Source organism: Genypterus blacodes, unplaced genomic scaffold, assembly GCF_046128005.1.
Source record: "Genypterus blacodes isolate CSIRO-AG114 ecotype Tasmania unplaced genomic scaffold, CSIRO-AGI_Gbla_v1 ptg000025l_1, whole genome shotgun sequence".
NCBI classification, from domain to species: Eukaryota; Metazoa; Chordata; class Actinopteri; order Ophidiiformes; family Ophidiidae; genus Genypterus; species Genypterus blacodes.
The window spans coordinates 170,013-196,774 of record NW_027466838.1 but is presented as its reverse complement, the minus strand read 5'-3'; the positions used below and the strand labels follow the sequence as shown (position 1 = coordinate 196,774).

General features: G+C 46.8%; 1 protein-coding gene across 1 annotated transcript in view; it reads right to left on the bottom strand.

The window, feature by feature from the left end:
- foxp4 (forkhead box P4) overlaps positions 1 to 25,385 on the bottom strand; it is a 79,898-nt gene extending 54,513 nt beyond the window's left edge. The window contains exon 1 of the mRNA XM_076143501.1: positions 24,652 to 25,385. The gene's annotated coding sequence lies outside the window, so the exon portion shown is untranslated. The remainder of the gene's footprint in view (positions 1 to 24,651) is intronic.
- Positions 25,386 to 26,762: the final 1,377 nt, after the last annotated feature.

Here is a 26,762-nt window from a genome sequence, read left to right as displayed (position 1 = left end):
TTTCTCAGGCAGTTCCCATTGTATTAAAAAATGTCTCCTTTATAATTTATCAGAGAAAGAAAAATCTTTGTTAAAGTGACAAGCATGCTAATTAATAGAAGTCGAAGGAACACTGAGAGAAGTCACACTAATTTGGAAGCGTGCTAATATTAATAGAATAATTTATGACGCAATATAAATAAATTAATGGAGTAATTCGTTTGAAAAAAAAAGAAAGGATGCCTTCAATTCAATTTAGAAAAGATGGGGGGGGGGGGAGAAAAATGTCTCTGCCTTTTGGACAAGGGCGTTAATAACATCGCCGGCACAGCTGAGGAGGAAACGAACTAAACATGTACTGCTCACTTTTAAAACGCATCAATATTTCACTCGGCTGATGAAAATTAGATGAGTGCTGGTCGCGTGGCGTCGTCTCCTTCTACTTAGTCTCATTCGCCGCTTGAGGACTTCCTCTGACTGGTAAAATCTGTGCAGGAATCTGTGAGCAGGCCGTGTTCTCGAACGAGACGCCTCCTACTCTGCACACTGACTCCACACCGAAGCAGTGTGTGAGAGGAACAGATGAAGTGAGTGAGCCGAGTAACAAAAACTGAGAGAAGAAGTGGACCGGGTCATTACCATCCTTATTACTCCTCATTAAAATACAGCTAACACAAAGATATTCCACTATTGTGTGTGTGAATGTGTCTGTGTGTGTGTGTGTGTGTGTGTGTGTGTGTGTGTGTTCATGCGGACCGATGCCACCGAGCCTATGGGCACGCGTGTCTCGGGGTGTTCCTGACACTCGCGCGTGCACGACCGTATGCAAAAAGTGACAAAAAAAGAACAATATAATTGGAGAAATGTACGCAGTAATAATAGGTATTCAGAAAATGATAATTCATATTAAACAGGGTGCACAAAGTCAGCCTCATTTGCATGTTTTAGATTATATGCATTTCAAAAGTAATTTCCGCAGGGCATATGAATGACATTAATTCCCGGGCGGGTTCTGCTACAGACCTCAAACTATCAAACACTCAAACATTTAACAGATGAAAAAAAAAAAAGGAGTCGCTGCCTTGGCAAGGGGAGATTTCAAGGTTAAAGAATCTGAATGGGAATGTCTGAAAACTTCTGTCTTGGTTTGTTTAAAGTTGCTCGGCAGTTAGACGAAGACTTCCGTTAATGTGATTTAGATTCAGGGGAGGCTACTTTTTTCCATGCATTAACGTATGAGTGTGTGTGTGTGTGTGTGTGTGTGTGTGTGTGTGTGTGTGTGTGTGTGTGTGTGCGTGTGTGTTTTTCCCCGTGCCGGTACGAGAAAGACACCTCTCCTCTCTAATCCAAAAAACGCCATTTCCTCGCCAATGAGTCTGAATTGGCCTGACTCAGTGTGTGAGTCATGTGCGAGAGAGGGAGAGAGAGAGAGGGGTAGAGAGTGAGAGGGGGGGGGGGGAGAGAGAGAGAGAGAGAGAGACCATACAGCAGCCACCACAGGGTGACATCAACTGATGGTGGAGGGGAGAAAAGAAGTGAAGGAAAAGGATGTGGCGAGAAAGAGAGGGGACAATGTGAGAGCGGAGAGACAGAGGGAAAGACAGAGGGAGAGACGGAGGGAGAGACACAGGGTTCCCTCTCCTCTCCTCATCTGTTCATGGCGAGAGGAAGACCCCAGGGCAGGAAACAGGCAGGATGAATGTGTGGCTGCAGTGGAAAACTCTGGATGCCATCGACAACATTCTTCTCTTATTAGGGAATCTGGTGTGCAGCCACTCTATTGCGCCTGACTCATTACTGTGCGAGTGTGTGTGTGTGCGTGTGTGTGTGTGTGCGTGTCTATCAGACAGACACACGTCTCGACCGCACACACACACACCGCATCAAGATGTTCCCCACCTGTTAGCCTGCATAAGTTTTGGCCGCCGCACAAAGTCGCGGAGAGAGAAGGAGAAAACAGCGAAAAGAAAGCCTTTGTGGGCGGCGAGCGGAGAGTAGAGAAGCTCGGCGTGTCTGTGTCTTGTTTGTGGTTTGTCTGCGTGTATAAACAGACGCGAGCGCGCGCTGTGAGCGTGTTAGCACGTCGTTACCTCATTAAGAATGGATGGCTTCTGAAGCGACGGTACAAACTGCTTTGTTTACGAGCGTTCGCCGACTGACGTGCAAACACAACAACCGCAAAGACATACAAGCGCCGACGCAGAGGATGTAGCAAAACACACACAGACAGACACACACACACACACACAGACAGACAAACCTGTTTAACTTATTCGCTGTCAGTGTGTATTAATTTTAAGAAGACTGATTTAGGAAAATACATTGATAGCAAAGCGCGGCGGCTCTCCCTCTCCGCGGCTCCCTCGCTCTCCTGTAACCGCTGTCCCCTGGCCACCCTTTTGTTGCCCATGTTTAAGTACTCTCCATGATTTGAAGCATTTTGTATAAGCAGACTTCAGAGGGCGCAGGGTGGGGGGGTGGGGAGCGGGTGGGAGAGCATATCTAGGGGCAGTAAAAGTGGGCTAATTGGGGCCTGGGAAACATGTTTGTTTTCTCGCTCTCTTTCTTTTTCCCCCCCTTTCATTTTTTTTCCCAGCCAGTCACAGCAGATCTGTTCATCAGAGGAGGACGAGAGGAGAAAGCAAAGAGGATTAGATTCTGTAAGACACAAATCATTGCACACGCACACACACACACACACACACAGATTGGTTGGTTAACATGCCGTAAGACAGCCGTGGTGTGTGTGTGTGTGTGCGTGTGTGTATTGAACAAGATCTCTCTGTCTTCACCAAATGACCAACAGGGTGCAGAGCTTTCTGCTGGTGCTCCTCTGCCTCATCGACGCGCCGCCGCTCAGCTCATTCAGAGGCAAAGAGCTTTTCCCGATCGATGTTATGAGCAATGCAGACGAACCGCTGCTAAACAGACCGGCCCCCGCCTCCAGGGCCCGCCAGCGCGCCGGCTCCCCCCGGGCTCGGATCGTTCCGCTAATGGAGGGCTCCGCCGGGGCCCCCCCTCCCCCTCGAGGCCCCGCCAGCCACCAAACAGGGCCCCTGAGGATTTACCCTTCACCCCCCCCTCCTCTGTCGTCCCCATCAGTCTCCGCAGGCCGCGACCGCCGATTTGCGTCATGTTTTTTTCCACGCGAGTGTACAATAATAATAATCAGAAGAAGAAGAAAGGTATATTTCAGCGGTGACTGTTGGGAGGTGCAGCTCGACTGTTTCAGGTCTGTGCGATGGTGAGCAGGGAGGGAAAATAAATCTCTCTCCCCCTCCCTCTTCTGAGGAGCGCTGGGATCCCTCACCGCAGACTCCTGACCGGTCATTCTCCTACGCCACCGCATTTGTCTTCTTTAATAAGAGTGAAAATAGCAAGAGGTGAAAAAAAAGAGCGATGGAAAGAACCTGCATATTTGTCATTTCCGATTGTTTACCTTTTTCACGGCAAATTGATTTTTACATCTCCTTTTCCTGGAAGCTCTCCGAACTCGACTGCCAGGCCCGTCTGGATCTCGACGCGGCTGCCAAACCCGTCTCCGGGCTTTATGACCCGGCTCTGGGGAGGACTTTGAAAGTTTTCAACTCGACTCGTTTCTACGATACAATACCGCTTTTGTCCTCGCCACCTTTGTTGCTTTATTTCTCCCACTGCCCCCTCTCACTCGCTCTTTCTTTCTTCCCTTTTCATCTCTGATTCACAATCCTTTTGAGTCTGCGTGTGTCGTATATAAAAAAAAAAAAGACTCAGACCTTTTTTTTCCTGTCCGTACCTGTTTGTGCACGGAACAAAAGCTGGACTTGTTGCATCACGACGGCTTTACGTTCAAACAGAGACGACGCGCTTACGGGACAAAAAAAAAAAAGGCTCAACCCCTCCAGCTGACACGGAGGGCTCGCCGCGAGGCCGGCCTCGTTGAAGCAGGCTCGGGTTTCGCTGCGGTGGCTGGGCGGCGCGCTGTGGTTCGGATCTTCCTGAGTTCTGGTAGGACTGAGGTTTGCCTGCAGGGACCTCCAGCGCGCCAGGCAGCAGGCCGGAGCTAAACTGAGGCCAGCGCCAGAAATAGTCCTCGGAGCGGAGGGCAGGACTAATGGTGTGTTTGTAAGGGCGAACCCAAACAAACAACCTGTAGTTTGGATTGAAGGGCCGAGGAAGGCTTGGGCCAGATGCTGTCCGACGGGGGGAAGCACACACAAACACATGCAAACACACAGCGCGTGTGTATACAGAGAGGCACAGGCTGAAATAGACTTGTGGCAAACAGATCTTCATCGTGTCATGGCATCAACCTCAGCATCGTGTACATGACTGGACTTAAGCCTCACACACACCCTATCTGTGTGTTTTGTGCGCGCATGTGTGTGTGTGTGTGTGTGTGTGTGTGTGTGTGTGTGCATGCTCTCCCTAAGCAAGGTTCCACAGTTTCTCTTCATATTCACACTAATGAGAGAAAATGGCCAGAAAGACTCGACTGTAATTACTCCCCAAGGAGGAGGAGTTTTAGCATGGCCATTGTGCAAAAACAAATACACACACACACACACCCACACACACACTGACACATCTGAAGCAGCATCAAGCTGACATTTAAATGTGTTCACCTGTTGCAAAGTGAGTGTGTGTGAGAGTGAAAGAGAGAATAATATCATATCATTATGGTAGATAATGACATCTACTAATTATCACTCTGTCAAACAGGTCAATGTGGGTCTGTGGGTGTGTGTGCGTGTCTGTGTGTGTAGACTGTGTGTATTAAAGGGCATTTTGTAAACAAACTTTCACACCATTCACCTCACAATTAGGCCCTTCTCAACTTCGCCTACACAGAATGGTTGAACCCATTCCACTCTCTTCATCGTAATGACAAAATCCAAATGGGGATTTGCCACGAGAGTGCCAGTCTTGCATTGTGTGTGTGTGAGTCTGTGTGTGTGTGTGTGTGTGTGTGTGATGTTTTTCATGCCTTTGTCGCACTGTGTCATTTCTGGATTTTCTGCATTAAACACTACCTTGAATTCAGACAATATTAGCCTGCAGCAGCTTTTCACAGCCACAATAGTCTTTGAATACACACACACCACACACACACACACACCTGCACATGCTATAATGAATGCACAATCAGACAAAGGACCAGATATTGTACATGCCAAAATCGGGCAATCATCTTGTCTGTCTTTTAGTGAATAGTTAGGAGCAGAGTCTTAAACACACATACGCGCACACGCGCACACACACACTCCCTGCCCAGCGTTTGTGGTGGCGGAGTACAGCTGGTAACATCTGGATGTATTTTAGAAGTGTTTACATTTCCAAAATGCTGAAAAACTACACAGAAAGAAAGAAGGGGGGGAGAGAGAATTCTGAAAAACACTGCAGGTGCCAGAAGAGTAATAAAGAGAGGAGCTAGTCCCAAAAGAAGATTGTTTAAACACTAACGCACACACATACACACACACACTGCGCACATAGCCGTTGGCCTGATGTAGTTATTGCCACAGTCCTCGTCCAACAATAACTGACATCTGGTGCACTAATAGGCAGGCTGGAGCTTCTCTGTCTGACAGTTTTGTCCTATCGAGCTACCCTGAACCAGAGACTTTGCGTATCAGCTTCACTGCTTACCAGCTGACAACCGCTCTTACGCACAAGCAACCACACTCGGCACGGCGATTTCCGTACACGCACGCACACACACGCACCGTGCAGATGACACACAGGCGCGCACACAGACTCACAAAACAGCTGCATTTCCATTTTTCTTTCCCCTAAATGACGAAAACACGAAAACAGTTGGACTTCATTCAGCCTAATCAAAGCTGACATCGAGTAGCTCTGCGAGATGATGTCAACGGAGAGCAGGCGCACGCACGCACACAATCACACACACACAAACTCAAATAGAGTATATAGGATGTAATTTCAGTGATTGGGTGTAATTTACTAGTGTAAGTTGAAACCCAACAGGGCAACTAGAATGATCCCTCCGAGATCAAAAACAAACCCTACATCTGGGGGGGCACGTCGTATACACACGCACAAGCACACACACACATTCTTAGGGTAAATGAGGTGTTATAAAACGCCGATTTCTTGTTTGAATGAAACAAAAATGAGGATTTGAATATTGTCCCACTTTAAGTGTCCTCGGGATCCCTCTAATCCGCTCAGGTATGCCACTTTCCCATGGCCTTCCCTATAACCTTAACACACACACATACACTCTCTCTCTCTCTCTCTCTCTCTCTTGCTCACACACACAGGATTAATAAAGTGACCTCGTGGCACATGGAAGTTTCTGATGGATTTAACATCAGGAATGATTTTTAACTTTCGGGGCCCGGCAGACTTGGAGTAACTCCTGAGAAGAGAGAAAAACAAAGCGGCGCTCTGGCCAGACGCGAGGATCACATGACAGCTGGGCTCCAGCGGCAGAGACGCGGCAGCAAAGACCCCTGGGAAAACAACGCGGTGCCATCTCTCACAGCTGAGCGGCGGCGGCGGCGGCGGGGGCGGGGGCGGCGACACAGAAACATCATATTTAGGTCTGATTATACCATTTACATGTATAGAAAAGACGATTTCGAATTTGCGCGTCGAGCTCAAATGAAAAAAAAGAGATAATCACTGCCAAATAAATTAAACCTATTAAGAGGAACGTATGCTCAAGGTGACTGAAGAAATTAATTTGGCTCAACTATTGAGACCCATACCTCCACCCCGCTATAGGATTTCTCCCAAACTAATTATCACGCTCCACTTTCAGAAATAATAAGGGAAGTGCTTAATAGGTTAGGATTCACCCCTGCATTCATATGTCCATTTAACATCCCTGCTTTCATGCCCACACACTCTCGCTTTAATGCAATTTCACATCCGTAATTTAAAACAGGGGAGGGGAATTATATTTCAAGTGGTGTCAGGATTAGAATATACAAGCGGTGCGATTAAAATACTGTAATGTCGCCTCGGCGTGCGCACAGAGCCACTCTGACTGGCTGAACCAGGAGGTAAAGATGGTAAATAATGTTTTTGTGCCAGTTTAAGAGGATGGAGTTATTAGAGTGAAATCAAAGATCACTGATTAGGCTTCTCCTGCTGTATATTAATTATGGTTCCGCATGCTTTTACGCCGGCTGGAGGAGTTGAATTTTTAAACAGAACACAGATATAAAAATAAGAAAAAAAATAAAAGACCCCCCAGTGTGTCCGCGCCCCGAGTGTCTGTGCTGCTGTGCCAGCAACAGAAGTTTGTTTATCTAGTCGGTCATTCGCTCCAATTACGAGAACATTCAAACGCAACTATTGTTTCATTTCCAAACATGATTTAATATTAAAATCACTTTTTGGTGTTTTGTTCCCCCTGCCACTGCTGCATTAGCATGTCAGCGCTGCGGGCTATGGGAGAAACAGCAGGTTAGGCCACTTCCATTCATTATCACTTCTTTAAGACTTTAAGCATAAATAAATAAAAAGATACGCCGTGCCTTTAAGAGTCCAAAAATATGCTTTCTGTGCATTTTCATGACCCATGGCTCTTCTCTCTGATTGCGGCTCTGTGCTTTAGTGCGCCGTTGAAAAGTAACAGAGAGGAGTCGATATCACCGCTGAAGTCGTCTGAGTGCGCTAGACACACACTCGACCACACACTTGCAAACAGTCTCTGGAGGGGGGTGGGGGGGGAGTATCAGCTGAGCCACTGTCAGGAACATCAAAATAAGAATACAAATATAAAGGAGAGGAGCTCTGTGGGTTTTCTAATAAGGAAAGGTGGGGGAGAAAAGAGGAAGAGGAGTTCACATTATCTAAGAGAATTCCAATTAACAACCCCCCCCTCCCCTGCCCCGCCCCCCCAACACTCTCAGTAATTAGCTACGAAAATAGTGAATGGAGGAAACGCAAAATCCCAACTCAGACGCCGCCGCGGCAGCTAATTAATTCTCAAATCAGGTGCGCCTGGTGCCGAGGAAGAACCCGATAGCGGCGATGACGGACAGGCGGGACGGAGCAAACCGGGAGGAATGACGTAAGAGGGTAAATAAGAGAATAAACGTTTGTTTCTGACTTCGGTCTCTGTCTTCCTTCTCACACTGTCGCTCCCTTTTTTGGACTTGGTGACTGAGGAAGAGTTAAGAGGCTTCTGTCACACAAATCCTACATCACACAAACAAGTATCACTTATTCAACCATCAAAAAACTAGATCAAATGAAATCATCGGCGTATCAAGAGAGCTGCGACGTGGGGGAAAAGAAGACAACGAGGAAGACTTGAGACGAAGAGAGAGGGAGAGAGAGAGGCAGATATCTCCTAGCCGTCTGACACTCATTTGCTCCGTCACTGGTCACTTCTTCCACTGTTTAACGCTAACAGATGAGGCCTCTTTCTCGCTCTTTTTCCGAACCCTTTCTGTTTTAACGGTGGCTTTTTTGGCCTCTGCACTAACGTCAGCACAGCGTCTATTAAAACAGCATGTGTCCCTGAATGCTACACACACATACACACGTACACACAAGCTTGCTGAACTTTTAACCTCTTTCCATAAAGAGCCAGCTGGGGCATGGCGGACAAGGTGTGTGCAAGGGTGGACAGTAACTGAGTACATTTACTCAAGAAGCTACTCTAACTCTACTTGTATTTTCATTTCAGGCCAACTTCTACTCCCACTCCAGTCTACTGTACGTACTTAACAGACGAGACCATAAAAGTGATTTCAGCCTTGTTTAATCTGTATTAAGAGGTAATCCCCCACAATCTGAGTTACTAAGGCGAAACACACATTTCGGGGGTAGAAATGGGTGACACACACAACTCTTCAGACTTTTACTTGTACTTGACCTTGATTTCTACCACTAATATAAATGTATTTATTTATTCTGAGTTGATTTTTGTGGAGTTTTAGTTGTGATCAGTATTTTTGCTTATGTAAAGGATTTGATGATGCTGCAGATACACACATAACAAAGATACCACAGAAGTCAGAGATCAGTTTTAGTCTAATGGTAACCCTTGTATTAAATATAATAATAATCATTCAGCATGTACAAGATTTTGCACTGATTGCTGAAGCCAACACACACACACACACACACACACACACACACACACACAGAGGAAAAGCAGTATCAGAAGCTGATCTGTGTCTGGACAAGTCAAAACGTGATAAAGCCACTTTGCAACTACAGAAATCGATGGAAGTAATTTATTTACCTCACAAGGCAATTGCTGCTCTGTCTACTGAGGGAAGGGGAGAGCGAGGCAGAGAGAGAGGGGGAGAGGGAGAGGGAGGGAGAGGGAGAGAGAGAGGGATAGAGAGTTGAGAGAGAGGGATAGAGTTGAAAGAGAGAGAGGGGGAGGAAGAGAGAGAGAGAGAAGTAAGAGAAAGAGAAAGAGAGAGAGATAGAGAGTTGAGAGAGAGAGAGGGATAGAGAAAGGGATAGAGAGTTGAGAGAGAGATTTGGCAAGCATGTGTGAGTGGTGTGTAAATTAATCTAGCAGCAGAGCCATGTATAAGTCCATAAAACAAGAGGAGGTTAAAGCAGCACACATCACACACACACACACACACACGCCAGGCAAAGGTCCAACAACCAAAACCACTTCTAGCAGAGAGAGAAAAGATGTGAGACGTCATCTCTGTTCCATTATTGTGATGTGATATCCCTGGATGCCACTAAAACTGAAAAAAAAGAACATTTAGAGTTCTTTCTCCTCTTTCTTTCTCTCTTTCTTGAGTTCTCTCCATTCATAGCCAACACACATTGGAGAAAGAGGCCTGTTCATGGTCCTTAACTTTAACTCAATGAAATAAAAGGCACTTCACTAAGGCTCAATGATCGATACAAACACTACTGCTGCTGCTGCTCGTACACACACACACACACACACACACACACTTATCCCACCTCCTCAGATACTCATGCATATGCATGTCCATTGTGATTTATGCATCCTAGCGGGGGTGTGAGCCTATCTGAGAGCGAGGCCAACACACAGGTCAGCTCATTTGTAAACCAGTTAACTATTTATGGACGTGCATGTGTGTTTGTGTGTGTACGTATGCATGTGCGCGGTGTGCACCTATCTATGTTTATGTCTGTGTGTGCGTGTGTACAGATAGAGGTCAGTGTTAGAAAGAGGCTCATAATCACTGTATTGCCCCCATTCATTATATTTATTGAATTCCTTCCAGCTCCTGCGCTCTCTGGGTATAAATCACACAAATTCTACACTATGGATTGCTGCCCGTTCAGTGTGTGTGTGTGTGCGTGTGTGTGTTCAAAATCCAAGTCATGTCAGCTGAGTGCCGCCTCCTCCTGCCAGCGCTCTGACCCGGCTCTCTGCAGCGGGAAGTCGCCCAGCTTTCTGACCCCTCTTATTATTCCCAGGGAAGGTTGGGGAGCCGCCTTTAGAAAATGCCTTCCCATCAGAGCGGCTGTCAGTTAATGGGGTCCCTGCGGTCTCTGCTGTCCTGTGCATTGGATTATGGGTATAAAAAAAAAAGACCAGATCTGCACCCTAGGAGGTGTGAGGGGTTAAACGCACGTTAATTTGCGGCACAATCTGAGACCGTCGCCTTCTTTGCGCAGGAAGTGGGGAAAAAAATGGTGAGTGTTTCTTTGTGGAGATTGGGCGGTGTTGCTCCACCCTCCTCCCACCTCCTCTGAACAACAGAGTCGGGCTAATAGGGCAGCTGCTCGTCCCCCCTCCCATAAAGCCCCTCTCTATACCCCCCCCCCCCCTTCCCCTCCTCAGGGAAGCCTGTTGTTGTTTTCAACTTGTTTTTGACGCCGCCGTGAATGGGACAGTTCCAAGACGTGTCCTCCAGAGTTGCTTTATCTTTCTCCAAAGTCTTCCCTGAGTGTAAATGTGTGATGTGCCGATTTCTGACACTATGTGTGTGTTTCTGTCTGTGTGTGTGTGTGTGTGTTTGTGACACGGCGCTGTCTGTCCAACTGTGTGTCTGACTTTCTTTCTCTGTTTTGACGCGTTGTCAACACAGGCAACTGTATCCCAGAAATAAACCCTACATTACGCTGGCCAGCAACCGTGCTCTCGTAACCACACACACACACACACTAACACACAAACACACACACTCAAAAGTGTCTTGATCTCTCTACTCAGAATGACAAATTACATTTTGACATAAAAAAAAGCCTCCATAGACAACAGAAAGAATATTGCAAAGCATTGCAACACAAATAAACTCCTCAAAACACACACACGCACGCACGCACACACACACACACACACACGCACACACAAGCGATAGATTGTGTGTGTGTGTGTAAATGAGCTTATAAAGATGATCAATTGGATTAAAACCTACAGTGAGCCGGTGCAAATCACACATGTCGGGAGTGTCTAACCTTTGTGTGATGGTGTTTATGTGTGTGTGTGTGTGTGTGTAGCCAAGCTGTAAGCCATATGCCACTCTGGTGCCCCCCCAGTCACACACACAGGCATGCTCGGTAACACACACACACACACACACAGAGAGAGAGAGACAGACAGAGAGAGAGAGAGAGAGAGAGAGGGAGAGAGAGAGAGGCTTGCCTGAAAAAAGCCCCTCCACTTCATTAGGAAAGTAAACACAAGTGCTGTCTGAAGTGGCTAATTAGAGACTAATTACTCCCTGCTCGTTACTAATGCAAATTAGATTACGCTGCTTAACTTCCGCGTGTCCACAACGCTGCTGTTAATTGAGGCCTTTTGAAATTAAATTACCCGCTAATTAGCATATCAAAACCATTAATTCCGAGCAAGGCGGGGGGAAAAAAACAACAACAAATGCCAAGTTTTTCTAATGAGTTTTGCTAATTGAATATGAACGCTTGGTGGACGGGGTCTGTGCCAGGAATACCTATTCAGATGAGCAGTGTGTGAGTGTGTGTGTGTGTGTGTGTGTGTGTGTGTAAGCAGCCAGGCGGAAAGAGCGCGCATCATAAGAGCAGCATATAATTAAAGGAGCTGTTCCATCTCTCCAAACGCTTTGTCAATATTTCCCTCTGAAAGCACGACTCCACTGATGTTCAGCATGCGGGGGAGCGAGGGAGCGAGGGAGCAAGGGAGCAAGGGAGACGACAAGAAAGTGCGAGAGGAGGAAGGACATTCATCTCATGAGAGGTATGAAAAAAAAAAAGAAGAAAACGAAGGGGGCGAGCCACTGTACGTATGTACATGTGTGTGTGTGGTGTGTGTGTGTGTGTGAGGGGTTAGCATTTGTCCAGGCTGTAAGTCCCCTTTGAAGTAAAGAACTCTGCTGCTCTCCCAAAGCCCCTGGACCCCCTGCCGGCTCTTTCACTCCACATCCCTCCCTTCAACCGGCCCCTCTTCACCTCCGCGCTACAATACCTGTCCAATTAGAGAAACACACACTCGCACACACACACACACCAACGCACGCACGCACACGCGCGCACACACACACACACACACACACACACACACACACACACACACACTTTTTACGGCTGGGAGCAGGTGAAGAGCCCGGGCCAGATTGGGTTTTTGAATGGATGATTTTGAACTTTGGTGCCCGTATTCACCGGCGTGGCCCGTACCTGCCTGCCTGCTTATGAATATGAGGAAGACGTGAGCTGCCGAGCTTTGAAGAGACTTTAATCTGCCGCTTGAAAAGACCCATTCAGGTACGGTCCAGCAAAAGTTTCATCTTATTACACTTCCCTTACGTTTCATTCTCCCTATAATGGCGGATGAATGAACGAAACGGTAAAAATTGAGAGGTAGCCGCGTAAAAAAAAATTAAATAACCCCCCGATAATTAGATGTAAAGATATTATAATTCCTTTAAGAGGATGCATAGAAACCGCTGCTCGACAATATTTGCCCTAATTGCTAGAATTATCATATTAACCAGTTACCATTTGAGTAAGTTGATTAAAAATGTGATTATTCGTCTATTTCTTTTAGGGGTTTCTTAATCAAAATCTAACATCCTTGAAAAATTAATTTGAAGCCGTTTCTTATCAGTTAATTAAATCGGGTTGGAAGTCATTTTTTCCCGCGCACGGCGTGATTAGAACGGTTCTGTTCTCTTCTGTTCAGACACCATGACGTTAGAGGGGGAACTTTTCACTGTCTCATCAAACATTCACAACCACAAGAATAGGACTTCTTTGAAGGGCCCGCCGCTTCCCTCCCCTCCCTCCCTCCCCTCCCTCCCCCCAACCTCTGCCTTTCTGATAAATTGTCCTATACTCAATAGATCTCTCTTTCTCGTTAACACATTCTCATTAACGGACAGAGAAAGAGGAGAGGAGAGGAGGGAAGAGGGAGGGAGGGAGGGAGGGAGGGAGGGAGGGAGAGGAGGAGAGAGGCAGGGGGAGGGGGGGGCTGGAGGGGGAAACAGGAGGTGGGAAAATGGGGCGGAAAAAACACAACCAACGGCAGAGATAAAGTCAGGAGAGATAGCGGCGCGTTGACAAATTTGAGTACAGAATGAAATAATTAAAGCCACACACACACACACACACACACACACACACACACACACACACACACACGTCTCATGTGTGCCTGTAGCAGTTTCTGTAACGCAAACGTAAAGATGAATGTGAGGCTTTTGCCCGTCAAAATTGTTTAGTTTTTGGGGGGGTTTTTTTTACAAACAAGGCGGCTGATCTAATAGGTTGCACTTCATTCCTTCTGTATCAATGCAAATTTGTCAGCCAAACTCCACCGGAGGAGCAGCTTCACCTCGAGAAAACTAGTTTTTCTATTTCTGGAGGAAGACTAATTATAAAGACTCAGCCCCCTGGGAGAGAAAAGCCCCTGCAGAAGAAGAAGAAGGAGAAGGAGGGAGAGAGAGAGAGAGGGAGAGGGAGAAGCAGAGTGGTGTCCACTCAGCACCGGCATCAGTGGAATGTAAGTCCGTCTCTCTACTTCGGCGGGCGGCGGAGCAGAACCGAATATATACGGCGCGCTCCACTCATCTGTCCATCCGCGACTCCCCGGGGGAGGTAAGGGAGGGTGGGGTGGCGGTGGTGGATGGGGGGATGTTGGCGTGGGGGGGGGGCGGGGGAGAGAGAGAGCACTAGGAGAATCAGTGAGGATACAGAGAAACGCGGTGAATCTCTCCTGATTGGATAATGAATTGAGTGATTAGAGCCCGGGCGAGTAAAGCTGCTCAGGAATCTCAGCTCCTCATCAACCAATCAACACGCATCCTCATCATCCAATCAACCCCCACCCCCACCCTCACCACCACCACCACCCTGAAAACAGTTGAACGGAGGTCGGGGTGAAGGTGCATTTACAGCGCGGCCGCTCTGTCTTTGCTAGAGCTGCCCTCATCCTTCTCCCTCCGTAGGAGACGGCGAATTCTCAAAGCCACAATTACCGCATACAACTATCAGTTTCCCCTTCAATTAACCCTGTGGGAAGAGAGGGGACGAGGAAGAGGAAGGAGACCGAGGAGGACGGGGATGAGAGATTCAAATTTGGGATGAAGAGGCCCACACGCACATATCCCCAGGGTGCAGGCTCATGTGTTGAGGCTGATGGGGGTGGAGCGTCGCACCTCCTCGGGATGAACTTGACCCCGGGAGCTGGAGGTGAACGCTACGATACGGAGCATCCGCCCCTTTTTCCCTCATTATCAGCAAATAGACAGAGCTGCTGCTGCACGTTGTGACGCAGGGCTCAAACCAGGAGGAACAGACAGAAAGACAGAGAGCGAGAGGGAGAGAGAGGGAAGGATAGAGAGAGGGAGAGAGAGAAAGAGAGAGAGAGAGGGAGGGAAGAAGGGAGCCAGGAGTTGTGTTTCTTAGATCAGGGACTAAAGGGCCGTCGCCCCATAACAACGGACAAATGTGACGGCATGCCTGCTCTCTGCACTCTGTTCCTCTCTTTTTGACTTTCCCCCCCTTTGCTTTCCTCCCCACCGCTTCCTCCTCCCCTAGCCTGCCCTCTACCCTCTCTCCCTCTCTCTCTCTCTCTCTCAGTCCCCCTGAGCAAACCCCCGGGGGAGCCGGTCAGTCTAAACCTCCAGCCTTCAGAGAAAGTTTTGCAGGCAAACTTTTCACAAAGGGCCCCAGAATGCCGCACGGCTGCCTGCCTGCCTGCCTGATCACAAAGCATGCCGGGGTCTCACTGCCACTCACTCACTCACTCACTCTCCCTCCTGTCCCCCTTTTTTTTTTCACTTTAGTCCTTCCTTCCTCCCGTGTCGCCCCCCCCCCCCCCTCAGTTATGCTGACTACTTTCCGTGGCTAACTCACTGTTCCCGACTGACCTTTAGACAATGGAAACGCAGAGCTGCAGAAGTTGGCGATTTGTGTACGGCAGCGTCGACCTTCAATGGGCAAATGGACATTACAGCATCTGCTAATCCAATATCCAGTGGCAGCTTTTCGACCTGGTATTAATTGTCCCTAAAGCTTTGAAGAGTATCGTCCAGTGACACTTTGCTGTATATTAATACTTTGAAGGAAGAAAATGGGAGAGGGAGAGAGATACAGTAAAAAAAAAAAGAAAGATTAAACAGTTCTATTTTCCTTTTTTTTTTTAAGGACCGTGAACCACCAATTTAATTTTGTCCGGGGACAAATCAGCGTGCCGGGGAAAACACAGTACCTGGATCATTCACCAGAACAAATTTATCAGCATAACCCGACTCATTTACGCTGAATCTCTTGAGTACAAACCATGCAAATCAATATGTTTACAGTAATTATGAGAAAATGACTGCATGGAAATGTACCATCGGCTTAATGCGATTTAAATAAACTTCCATAGACTTTACTTTACTTTGATGCCATTTAAAAGATGTTACAGGTGTTGCTGATGATATTATTATAATCTACGTAGAATGTTGCTCTTTGTAACTTTGAGTATTTTAGATGTGTGTTTTAGTTATTTCACCAAAAAGAGAAAAAAAAATTATCAAAGATTGCAGAGTAAAAGAGGGAGAGAGAGAGAGAGAGAGACAGAGAGAGAGAGAGAGAGAGATTGACCTTCCATCAGAGAATATCGTAGATTCTACAAAAAATGGGCAGAGAGGAGCAAATGAAGAGGCCGAGGGAGACGCAGAGCCGTGATAATTAGAGACAACGGGCATGACAGCCAGGGGAGGACACAGGCAGGGGGGGTGGGGGGTGGACAGGAGAGAGTGCAGTGGAATAATGGGCGAAGGAGAGGGAGAGAGAGAGAGACAGAGAGAGAGGGGCGGGGGGAGAGAGAGACCTTCACAGTGACAGTGACTATCGGAGCTCCAACAGGGGGAAAAGAACACTTTCCCAACCAACCACGGACCAGGAACTGAGGCAACCCTGGCAACTACAGGCATGCATTCTGTGTGTGTGTGTGTGTGTGTGTGTGTGTGTGTGTGTGTGTGTGTGTGTGTGTGTGTGTGTGTTTTCAGGATTTTTTTTTTGTTTTTCTTGTTAGAGGAATGAGCTTTGAGGGACAACAACGAGCACATATTTCCCAAATTCCTCCATTCATCCATAGAGTGTGTGTGTCAGCAGAGTGGAGGGACGGCAAACTAAAGTAAATAAATAAATAAATAAATACACGGCAGATAAGAATGTATTTTTTTGATTGGTAAATGTCTTCATATAAGTCGACTCCATTTGAGTGCAGAGCGAGTGGAAGTGTCTGGGATTAAACGGTGTGTTGGGCCTTTGTAGATACACAGAGCGACACTCGTCTGTTTGAGTGACAGGTCTCTTCAGCTCGGGAAAATACATTTTATTATTTCATTATTGAGAATTAAAAATGGTATTTTTTTTAAAACTTCAACTGTCGTATTAGAGTTGAAAATGAAATGTGAAACTATGGAACAAAATAAAGAAAAAATACAATAAAAACTTTTTTTGCTTTAATTACCAAAATTCCGATAAGTATTTCTGCAGCATCACACGAGGCCTGTCGGGATAATTAGAAAAATGAGCGAAGCTGTTTTAACAGCGAGCTGAGAGCTGAAACCTGCTGAGATTCAAACCCAACACCACCGTCCACACACACACACACACACACACACCTCCTCTGCCACTAGGTTGTTCATTTCCTTCTTGTTTTTTGAGCTTCCTCAGCCTTAGTCTCCTCCAGCATTCTCTGCCGGCAAAACAACTAATGCTGCTTCAAAGGCCAATGGTGCACACACACACACGCACAATACGCTCGAGAACATGAGAACTGGCTCTAATTCACAGGCTGGTAAAGCAGTGGTGGACAGTAATCTTGATCTGCCAGGATTAGGCTACTTTTATTTCCCCCGGAGCCTCGGGGTTGGGGAGGAGAAGAGAGGAGAGGTGTGTGTGTGAGAGAGTGTGTGTGTGTGTAGGGGGCACTCAAATCCTTCTACAAATGTCAGACAACGACCGACGACCAGGGTTCACCACACGACATGGAACAAACACACCTGAAAGATCTCAAAGAGCTAACACCACCCGGAACAGAGATTCATCACTGTGAGGGGCAAAGATGGAGGAGGAGGAGGAGGAGGAGGAGGAGGCAGAGGGAGAAAGTGAAGGAAAGAGGGAGGGTGGGAGAGAGGGGATTACACAATTATTCAGATAACAGCTGGGAATAATCTAGTGGCAGATGTCTCTCGGTCAACAATGCCCACCACACACAGCCGTGCGCGAGTTTGCGTGTGTGCATGTGTGTGTGCATAGACACTAAGGAGGCTTTCAATGCCCAAGAAACAGCCAGAGCAGAGTTAACAGCAACACACACATCTCCACCCCTCTGTCTGCTGCAACGCTTTCTGTTGTAACCCAGACAATCAAATATGAAACAAATACAAACTAAACAAACAAAAGGAGAGAGAGAGAGAGAGAGAGAGAGAGAGAGAGAGAGAGAGAAAGAGAGAGAGAGAGAAGAGAGAGAGAGAGCATCATTTTCTTCCTGCCCCCGCCCTCCATCCACCTGCCTCACCTCCACTCCTGCACAGCGTCTCCACCCTGTCCAGAGTGTGGAGGAAGATGCCGGAGAAGAGGACGAATGAAGCCCGATATTGAGACAGAGCAACAGATGTACAGACGGAAAATAAGAGAAGAGAGAGAGCAACTGAGACCATTCAGCCTTTTCAGAGCTCAACATTTAAACCCAATGTGGCAAATACAAGCGTCCCTTTCCGAAGTTAGCGGGGGGAGCAAAGGAAGAATGAAGGAAGTGAGAGTGTGTCGCTCTGTCAATCCATCAAACCCGGGCAGCTGTATTGTGATTTGGGTTAACACTGGTTAACAGCTCGTCCTGTCAGGGGATGGATCATCCTGCGGCGCCTCACATGCTAATAGCTTAAGCAGGCATCCCGCGCTCCCCCGGAACTAATACCACAAATACTGAGCGCATGAAACACGCCGACGTGACGCCGCAGCCTCGCGGTTTGGCCGAGTGATAGTCAGCACGGCGGTACTGGAAGGATTAGACGACCTAATGAGATGCGTTTAAACGGCTATTAGCTCCTGCGGCCCAGGACGGTGAGGAACGCGGGACGGGCTGGGCAGAGGGGGGGGGGGGGAGATAGTGTGTGTAGTTAGCATTAAAGAACAAAAACTTAAAAAAATTTGAATGAACATAAAATTAATCCCGCGTAAGATTCCAGCGTACGGAAGCGGGAACGTCGTCGTCGGAGCAACGAGACGAGCATCCCTGAGCTTCCCCTTACAGTCACAAAGGTTTATGAAATGTGTAATGTGTGTGTGTGTGTGTCCGCATCAACATTCCGAGACTCGTGCTCCGCAGCTGTCACCGAACCCTTCACAGCCTCCCTCTCCAAACACACACACACACACACAAACACACACACACACACACACACATTAAAGCGACGCCGTGGAAGAAGTTTAGTCACATTGTCGTTTGTGTTCCTCAGTGATCTTGTTCGCTCCCTTCGGTGTCTCCCCCCCCCCACCCCCTCAGCTTCGATTGACGGCCGGCCCTGTCAGTTTGTCACAGCACTTTAGAAAACACCAACAGTTCTCTGATGAAGTGCTTACAAAAGGTCACGGGGGCGGCGGCAGCGGCAGCGGCGGCGACCGGCGAGGGAGGAGGGAGAGAGACGACTACTGAGGGAGGAGAGGGAGGGAGGGAGAGAGAGAGGGCAGAGGAGAGGGAGTGAAGGAAAATCCATAACACAAACACAGCTGTCGGAGGCGATGCGGAGTTAGCGGGGAGGCGGGGGGAGGGGGGGTGGGGGGGGGCAACGAGTGATGAGAGCGCTTTCTTAATTTTTTTACAAGAACACCCTGAACGCACCAGGAGATTCTATCACAGTGCATCTAAACTGACCATTGACCATTTACCCTCCCTCTTTCTCTCCCTCTCTCTCCCTCTCTCTCTCTCTGTGTCTGTGTGAAATCAAACTTGCCACCACCTCACTTCTTCACTCACTTCTGCTCTCCTTCCCCTCTCACTCACTCCCCCCCCCCCCCTCTCTCTCTCCTTCAGCTCCAGCAACAGGCCTCAGGTGCCAAGTCCACTCTGGAGAGGCTGATCTAATGCTTCCTCAGCTATAATGACCCACGCCTAAAACACTCCCACTGTCATTTCTTCTCTTTATCCAGCCACGCACTTGTATGCCCCTCTCTCTCTCTCTCTCTCTCTCTCTCTCTCTCTCTCTCTCTCTCTCTCTCTCTCTCTCTCTCTCTCTCTCTCTCTCTCTCTCTCTCTCTCTCACTCCCCCCCCCCCCTTCCCCTCCACCCAGCCCATAGGAAACAGTGCCTTCCGCTCTGAGCTGTTGGGTCACTCCTTCCCACATCCATCAGCTGTTAATGGGCCAATGGAGCTGGAGAAGCATCTCCGCGCCAGCCTTCCTCACACACACACACACACACACACACACAGATGTAAAAACAAAAACCCAGAAACCTATGCATTGTGACATCTCAACATGTGGGCGTGTTAATCACCACAGGAGAGGCTAAAATGATTACCTCATCAATCAAGCTAAGAAAATGGTGGATTTTGAGATCTGGTGCTGTTGGGAGTGAGGAGGCTTCGTATGTGATGACAGCGTTACAAAATGGACACGAGGAAAGGTGACAGAACGCGACACACCCTCTGCTGCAGGTGGCCACCTCTTCACCACATCATCTTCCTCCTCTTATCCTCTTTATCCTCCTGCTCCGCTGGAACTTTTTTCCGCGCGACACCGCCTCCTGACCCATCATAAAAAACACATCTCATCTTCGAAAAATGTGCGGGATTTATCGTACATGTGCACAGACACACACACACACACGCAGAAAAGTATTCAGCCTTCGACTTCTCCTAAATAACAGGTTCAATTAGAACCACATGTATAATCAGGCCTCAGTCTAAAGCGATGTGGCGGCAGCTTCACTGTGCCGTCAATCACTCCACTACACAACCAGAACATTCCCCCGCTCGCTGCCTGCACACCAACACACTCTCACACACACACACACACACACATTTGATCCATTCATCTGGCAATTAGTTGCTCAAGATCAGCAACAGCAATGTGCTTTTATTTAAGAGGCAGCAGAGTTATTGCAGCTTCATCAGTGCTATTTGAATATTGATTTATTATACACAGATTATGGTTTAACAGATTTGTTGTTCGGTCTAGTCAAATGATAAAAGATATAAATACGCTTAAATATTCATTTTAACAGATTGGTGTTACAGCCTGTGGTTGTGTTACTTTTACTGTTCATTTAATTAATAGAGACAAACACATCTGTACAGTTCAAACGCTCCATGCAGCTCTGGAGTAACGGCGGCTTGAGGACGAACACTCGATACCATTCCATTTGAAAAAACATGCTTTTGCTGCCTGCACACACACACTTTTTTTTTTTTTTTTTGCTTTTCTCCACCACAATCTAAAGGATGGTGAAAAATGTAAGTGTTTCGGCTTTTAAGCAGGCAAAGTGCCACAAGAGAAGTGAAATCTGCGCGTATCACACACAGGTCAGATCCTGCATATACAGTCGTGTCACGCACAGGTGCTCTTCACCATCACTTTGGAGCAAAAAAAGCCCACTCAGACTTGTGGGTTTTGGGATAACAGGAGGGCTTTAATGAACAGAGAGAGAGAGAGTGAGACAGAGAGAGAGTGTGTGTGTGTAAGAGATGGAGAGACGGACAGGCGAGCAATCACCACTACCGACGCACAGGACATTTAAAACTTCAAACGCTGTCCATTTCCACTCAAGCAGGACAGGTGAATTGAGAGAAAGAAAAGCACTCATGTATGTGCACACACACACACACACTCACATGTATACACTCTTCCACACATACGTTCACATGTGCTCCATGCGGAGGTGAGGACTCTCTGAGTGAGCTGATGCACTAACACCATCATGTTGGTGGCTTTCAAACGCGTTGAAGGGTTTTTTTTTGTTTAAAGCGTTTTGAGATCCATAGCCATTACTGTTACTGCCAGTCACACCCCAGCACACACTCACACACACTCTGCAGGACCCAAAAATCATCTTTTGAAGTGTAACAAGAGACAACACAGCCTGAAACCCACATGTAAAACCAAACAACAAATCTCAGCAAGTGCACGAGGAGATATTGGAAACAATGAGAGAACACAGGAGGTGGAAGTGAAAAGATGGAAAAAGTGTTGGACGGACGAGGAAAGGTGGGACACCCACACACACACACACACACGGACACGCAATGGCTGACAGCGAGCGGGGAGAGTCGATCCGTCTCTGACACCTCGGCTCTCTGCTGCACTTGCACTTTTTTTCCCTTTTCCAAATAACTGCTGCTCCTTTTCTCTCATCGTCTCCCTTCATGTTCCTCCCCCGAAAAAGCCATGAGAGCGGCGTGACAGCCAGCGGACAGAGCAGCCAAGACTTACCCAGAAATCACAACTTTGACACCTTATTTACCAAGAGCAGAAACTGTTTCCTTCACTGATCTGTCCTTCAGCCAAAAGTCACTTTTGTATACTTTCTTTTTTTTTTTTTGCAAAACTGGATTTTCAATGAGACCATTTCCACTGAGAAATGGATGAACCTTCACGGTGCCAAACAGAAAGCAAGCAGCTGAATGAGAGCATTCTTCTTTTCCTTTTTTTTAAACAAAGAAAATTTAAGTCACAATTGACCAAATCACTCCATGAACATATTCAAATTAATCCACTAAAAAGTCCATAAAAAATGTGTGATTTTGAGATATATTGAGGATTACTATCGGCATTGAAATGATTCAATTATTTCCACACTATGTAGACGTTTGCCTTTGAATTTAGATGCTTTGTTTTCTAAAATTAACAATTTCGGTAATAATGGCCTTATGCAGTCCTGATGCAAATTCTTGCTATTTTAAATAAAGCACATAAAGCTGTGTGAATGCTGCATTAATCAAATTTTTTTGTGAAGGCCACACACAAATTACTGTGTGAAATAAACGAATTATTATGAATATTATTATTATTATTATTATTATTAATTCTGCATTGACTTTCCACCAGGGGGTCCAGAACACAAATATACCTGCTTTCATGTCTGACACCGGCGACAGTGACAAGGTCATATAACATGTGATGAAGAGCTTTTTCATTCCCGCTGGATCTTCTATTAAAGTGCAATTAAAAGTGTGTCATCGCGTCGCGGAAATGCCACCACAGAGGACATGCAGAAGGAGGGGGGACACACAACAGCGGAGAGAGACAGAGAGAGAGAGCGATGGAGGGGGGGCGGGGGGGCACAGTAAATAAAATTAATTATGCCAAATGCCCCTGCGCCCATCAATCAAGGGGCAATAATGCCCGTGTCAGGGTGCGCGCCCACACGGTCCTGCCTTTTCTCTCATTGACAGACAACTAACAGCAATTAATTGTCATTTCATCTCTCGCTCTTTTTCCTGCGGCTCCTCCATCACGCGGGGACAGACAGGAGCCCGTGTGACGTCCCTGTCCTGTCCTGTCCTGCCCTGTCCTGCCCTGTCCTGTCCTGCTGACTCACATTTAAGGTCATTCAGTCCGTTTTGTTGTCATTTCAAAAATAAAGAAAACAAAGAGCAACTATTTTACACTATAGGAGTGTGTTCCATACAGCACACACACACACACTACAGGCGCGACGGAGGAGATGCAGCAGTGAGGGCAAACTTTCATTTGAATCTTTCCTTCTTTCCTCTTTCTTTTTCCCGCACTTTTATTTGCTTTATATATATTTTTTAAAGAAAGGGAAAACTATTACCACTATAACATTTCAACTCGCAAATTTGTTGAAATGTATTTCCGCAGTCAGGTGTAACTGCTCTAAAACACGTGTGTGTGTGTGTGTGTAGGAGTGTGTGTGGGTTTGGGGGGGGCAGACACACGCGGGCGCATTTCCTTTCTTTTTTAATAATCGAATATAAACACGGGTGTAAATCTGTGCAATCTTCGAATTCTGTGTATGAGGGGAACCAGGCTGACACGCGTGGACGCAGTGACGCGCTGGTGATCAGTGTGTGTGCTCGGGCAGATCAGACCCGGATCTACCGCTGCAGCTGGAATCAAACAATCAGCTTCCACGGCCTGCTTGCTGCTGCTGCTGCTGCTTCTGTGGACCCTCAGCTGCACCGTCACGTTGCATTCTACCCGTAATTCCACGCAGATCATCAAAGAAAATCAAGAGTAGCCAATAAAAGAAAACTCGGTGAGGTCACGCAACGTGGCTCCAATTTCCAAAGAGTCCGAAAATGCTTTGAAAAGAAAGAAAGTATTGTTCCGTGACCTTTGTGACCACAGGGAAGCGATTTCCCCCCTAAAGACAACAGGTCTGTTATCTTCAAAATCAGGCCAAATAATAGCTTTTTGGTCATTTTAATCCTTATTGTTTAATTAGCAGGAATCAAATCCGTGCAAATTAAACGGTATTGCAAGTGTGTGTGAGCTGTTTGTAAAAGGTAAAGCGGCGGAAAAAAAAGTCTTGAAAGTAGCCAGACGGGTGTGTAAAATTATCACCACATAACTTAGGGTCGGTGTTTACTATCAAATCCTTCATCGAGGGATTATTAACAGGAACGCAAAGTTAAAGTTTGACGTGTGGTGTGTGTATGTGTGTGTGTTTGCCAATTTCAAAAAGAGAGAATCGCCCCCACCGACATTTTAGTGAGTCCCCAACCTGTGAAAGAAAAGCTTTTGTTGCTTCCTGAGGGGGGGAAGATTTCGGACCCTGATACCTTCTGGACCCCACAGCTCCACGGTTCGAATCCCCTCGGCGAAATTAAATCATAATAAAAAATAAAAAGTGTCTTTATAAGTGTTTTTAACTGCCAGGTGTGTTTAACACGTGTGGAGGGGAAAGTTAATCCACAATTTTTTTTTCCTTTCTAAAATATTAATCGGAACGGCACGAAACAACTTCAAAACATATTTTTTAAAGTAGCTGACAAGAGTTTGGGGCGTTTAAGGAAATAAAAGCGAGCACGAAATGCGGACAAAGAACGACTTAAAGAGGACAAATGGAGTGTAACACCCGATAATACGCGATTATGCTATTACACCGTTTTGTCTGGACTTTCACAAGCCAACGTGCAATCACAGTACAAGTTAAGTTCTTTGCTGACTTCTACTTCTGCGCGTGTGTGTGTGAGTGAGTGAGTGAGTGAGTGTGTGTATGAGAGAGTTTCAATGAAGGCACACAGGCAGAGAGAGAGAGAAGGAGAGAAACAGAAGGAAACAAGTGGGAAAGAAAGTGTGTGTAGATAATGCATCAACCTGTTCTCTCGGTCTCGGAAGAAGTCAACTTTCACGCCAGTGGTTGGACCATGTGGACACACAGTCCGGCTTCTGCTCCTCAAAACCCCCCGGCGAGTCCACTCTCTCTCAGCGGCGACAAAAAAAGAAGAAAAAAAAGTGGGGGGGACACAAAAAGCGATGGGAGCACAAAAATAAAAATAAAAAAAAATGTATAAAAACAAAAAAAAAAGAAGAGAGAGGAGAGAGACACAGAGAGACAGAGAGAGAAATGGAGGAGCTCAGACCGCACGAGCGTTACTTTGGGAGCGACAAAGCGTGCTCGTTAGTCCGCTCCGCTCCCCCCTTTGTGAGCGTCCTCTCCTCGGAGTGGCCCCTCTGGAGTGAACTCACAACAATACCGCCGCGGAAAACTCTGCCACTGTGCGCAAGTTGACGCCGGGAAAGAGCAGCAGCTTTGTCGGCTTGTTGTTTCGTTTCGTGTCGTGTCGTCGCGTCGCGCTGCTTCTTCTTCTTCTTCTTCTTCCTCTTCTTCCTCCCCTCCGGCTCATTCAGCGGCCGTAACCTCTCCGCCCGTCCGTCCGTCCGTCCGTCCTCCTGCTCACTTTTTGGGCATCCCGTCTGTTTGCCTGATAGCGCGCTGGTAAACCGGGCTCGAGTCACCCATAGGACTTTGGTAGTGCGCACGAGAGAGAGACAGCGAGAGTCTGAAGAAGTGTGTGTGTGTGTTTGAGTGAGTGTATGTGTGTGTGTGTTGCGAGGGACAGTTTGGCTGCGCTACCGTAATGTATCTAAAGCAGGTGCGCGTTTATCGCCCGCTCCGCGAAGCACAGGCGCACAATAGGAAAACAGCAGCCCGTCAGAGGTCTCTCGCTCTCTCTCTATCTCTCCCCCCCTCTCTCTCTCTCTCTCTTTCTCCCTCTCAGTGTGTGTGTGTGTGTGTGTGTGTGTGTGTGTGTGAGGGGAAGGCACTGATCTTTTGACCTCCCTTTGCATCCCCGGCTGAGTTGTGCTATTGTGGAGGCAGAGAGGAACAGATGTTACCCTGCACAGTTTGAGCTCAGAAACCGTCAGCAGCAAAAAACAAGCCGGCTCACACTCTCACACTCAAACACTCACACACTCGCCCAGTAAATTGATCGGTTCTGAAGTTTTTTTTTGTAAGTTTTCCAGCTGATTGTTGTGGATCAGTGTTTTCTAAAGCACCGTCTGAGCAAAGCAAAGACCTGAGCACCATCCCACCAACTCTAACTGAATCACCTCATGTGTGCTTGTGTTACACCTACACAATGGAAACACATTCAAGTTGGGCTATTTTCAACAACAACAACAAACAACAACAGCAAAATCGAATTATTAATTAAAAGAATATTACCATGAAACTCAAAAACTTCTAAAATCATCATGCTATTGTGCAGAATTTTGCACAATAACAGAAATTCCAGCTTTATCAACAGTTTGGATTCTTTGCATGCATCTCTACAGTACACTAGGGGGCGCTTCACATGCCATCCGCAATGCATGCACCACAGTTTGAGAACCACTACTCTTTCAATGTAGGTAAACAATGACCCATGCTCACCACTCAGTAATAATATAAGTCAACAATACTGCTAAAGTCAATGTAAATAATTCAGATATGTTTAGTTTTTAATCTAAAACACTTCATGGTCACTGCGCTTTAACCTAATACCAAAAAAAGCATGAGATTTTATCCAAAGGTACGTCAGCCTCGTGTGTCTGTAAACTCTATTACACAAGTAAAAAACGTAGCTGAAATAAGATAGATAGTAATTGGGCAAATTTTACTGTCTGCCTACTCCACTGTGTCCTTTATGTATTTTGGAAGCTTTACAGCGCCGCTCGCAGAGTTATTACTTTTTTTTCCCTTACTACATTCATTTACTAATTGACAGCATAATCAGTGTCAAGATTATGTGATTAAAGGAAAAGTGTCTCTGATGAAATTTGGAAATTACGTCATACCTGCCGTTGCACGAGGAAGAGAAAGGGAGAGAGAGAAAGGGAGAGAGGGAGGGAGGGAGAGAGAGAGAGACATAACTCATAGAAAGATGTTGGAATAATTTTGCTGTGGTCATAAAGGAGATTCTGCCCTCCTGCCTTTTCTCTAT